Source organism: Pyxicephalus adspersus, chromosome 5, assembly GCF_032062135.1.
Source record: "Pyxicephalus adspersus chromosome 5, UCB_Pads_2.0, whole genome shotgun sequence".
Classification (NCBI taxonomy): domain Eukaryota; kingdom Metazoa; phylum Chordata; class Amphibia; order Anura; family Pyxicephalidae; genus Pyxicephalus; species Pyxicephalus adspersus.
In genome coordinates this window covers 20,423,793-20,426,882 of record NC_092862.1, presented here as the reverse complement: position 1 = coordinate 20,426,882, position 3,090 = coordinate 20,423,793, and positions in this window count along the sequence as shown.

Genomic DNA, 3,090 nt, shown 5'->3' with positions numbered 1-3,090 from the left:
CGAGGCTTCTGTCTTTTTTTCCATTATTTTTCTGCTTTTGTTTCATTGAATGGTTTAGCACAACACTGAAAAAGGGAATATATATATGAAAAAGATATATATATATATATATATATAGCTTCAAAAGGCAGAGCGTATTTTTTTTACATTTGGTCTATTTCACTAAACTAGAACATGGGCTTTTTGTTAGTATTTCAAGTGAATCAAATGAGGTTTGAAAGCTACAGACACATGACTAAAATAAACAGTATTTTCCCCAGAACTTTTCTGGGTGGGAAGAAGCTGTAGCTGGGTGGTGGCCCCTGTATTGTGACTCAACTTTTAAGTAACAACCCAAAAACATTCAGGTGCTTACTGAAAGGTGCTGGGTGGTGCACTCAGCTTAAAACGGCTGAGGGGTACACTGAATAAAAATACTTAAAAAATAAATGTACCTATATGGTTTAATACAGGTATTATTAGCCCCTCTCTCCCATCCTGACCTGCACTTAAGAAATGTGAATAGAACTGTTTATGTTGCATATTCTATTAGGCAGATGTAATTGCTGTGTCCCCAGTTCCCTTCCTCCTATGTACAGCACACAAATGCGCATGCGTCAGACTGGAAGTAGATCCCCTCTATGGGTCCTGGGTCTACTTTTTAGCCTATACATGTTGATTGATGCTGGTATGTGTACATAAGAAAAAGAGGATAGAAAATGGGGACACAGCAGACTGCAGTAAGTATATCTACATAATTGCCATGACCCAAGGAGATCTCTTTACATATTTTGGTACAGATGGGTGAACAGTTCAAATCTAAACTTTACCAAAAAATGTACTTATCCTTTAATCTTGTGGTAAATCTTAATAACTTTGGAGGCTAGTGCACGGTTTAACTGTTTTGCTTGCCAATATTTGTTTACAGAAATTTTCCACACTGCACACCCTCTGCAGATGATGCACATTGTTCACTTTCTGAACTCCAGCCTCCTGAATGGACACTGAATATGCATCATTTCCTCTCATTCAGAAAGCAATAATCCTAAATTAAAAAGTAGTAGAACAACAAATCTCACTGCAACAAAAAAGTAATGTATTTCAGTTTACCAAGTTTTAGGAGTGCTGGCTAAATTAGTTTTAGGGCTAAATATATTTTCTGTCGTCTGATATCTCAAACATTGTTGGCTTTCACAGCATCTTCTCTGTACTAACCCCTCCCCTCGGTCTATATCCCCCAAAGCCCAATTGAGCTTTGCAAATGAAAGAGTGCAGACCACATAACTCAATTTTTCCATTCCATTGTAAAGATTCCTATTTCTAAGTCCCCCAAAGCCTCCTCTATAAGACACTTAGTGCCACTGTCCCAAGTATTCCTCTAAATTGCAAGATAACAGCCTTGCATTGTAGGTGAGGATGCCGACTGCTTACAATGTGGTGAAGAAGGTTGGTCACCGGAGGTAAGTAGTGTTTTTTGTTTTGTTCTATAGACAAACACAAGTATTTACCCCTAAATGTGTGTGTGTGGAGGGGGCTTGCCTCCGAGGTTATCACTCTGGCCTTTGCAGCACTAAGTCCCAGGTTCAAATCTCAGCCAGGACACCATCTGCATGGAGTTTGCAGGTTTTCCTCGTGTTTGTGTGGGTTTTCCTATGGGTACAACAGTTTCCTCCTACAACCCAAAAAAAACATGCAGTTAGGTTAGTTGGTTTTCTTCCAAAATTGTCCTAGACTGCAATAATGACATATGACAATGGTAGGGACATTAGATTGTGAGCCCATTTGAGGGACAGATAGTGACATGACTATGAACTTTGTGCAGCGCTTTGTAATTTGTTGGCACTATATATATACTTCTGTGTAATAATAATAATAATAATACCTGAGGCACAGATAGGCAACCAGGGTAATCCCCTTTCCCCACTAAAAAATAGCCAGATTCAATGGAAAATGTTTCCTTTTTGTTTTTGCTATCATTCTACTTTCCGAGTAAAGAATACAAACCGCCAAACCGTCCATTTTTCTTTGGACAAAGTCGTTTTGATTGCTGTTGGCATTCTATATTCCATCTTTTTCTGCAGGTTCATAAATGAGCCTCCCACGCCACCAGAGATGATCTGTAAAACCCACACAGAGATAGGCCTCCATAGATTATACCCTTTTATATTCTGAATGTTCCCAGCCAGCTTTTAGGATATTGATGTTTTGACATTAGGAGGATTTTTTTACTTTGCTCAGCTTTCTGACGCAGGACCCTGCTGTAACCCAGCACATTATGTATTTTCAACCTAACATTAGATGTGCTGAAAATTTTGATCCTGCAGGAATGGCTATTTCAAATGGTCATGAATCAGACTTTTCTTTAGCAGATCAGATGCACAACACAGCCTGTAAATGTTGGTTTTCAAAGCCCTTTTGTGTCGATTTTAATGACAACCCATCCAGTGGCAAATTTAAAGCTGGAACAAAAAAAAAATGCTAATCCCTTATTTTCCTCTGGAAGGTTTGTGCATATTTCTTTAGGAAGGTAAATAGTGTGTGGGCACTGGATGCCATTGTAAATAGATAAAATGTTCTTTGGTCATTTCAAGAATGACAAATGCTTTGTGGGTTGTGAAATAGTGCAGATTAGTACAGCCTGGTGTTTTTTTCTTTTTATGTTGTATACATATCAGGACATCAAATGATTAGGATTACAATATATACAATAATGGTAAAGAAATTAGGGTATTATTACCAACACAAAACAAGGGCGTATAGAGGTCTTAAAGTTTTAAACTTAGGTTTTTTTTTTGGACAGAAGAAGCAAATCATGATCATCTATATATTTTGCATTCTTGAAACTCACCCTCACTTTCTGTCCCAGGGATACAACAGGAAGTGAGAAGAAACTTCTTCAAATTGAGTTTGAGCTACCGTCTTCCTTTCTTGACAGTTGTCACTAGAGCAGGTGTCCCCATAGGAAGATTTACCCATTACTTTTTTTCATACCTGGTGGTGTTCACCAATATAAAGACTAATTACTAGGACTTTGATTGCAAGGAGGGACTGAATCTGCAAGAACTGCCCGTATATTCTATTCAAGTGTGTTACCTGAATCCCTAAAGAGGA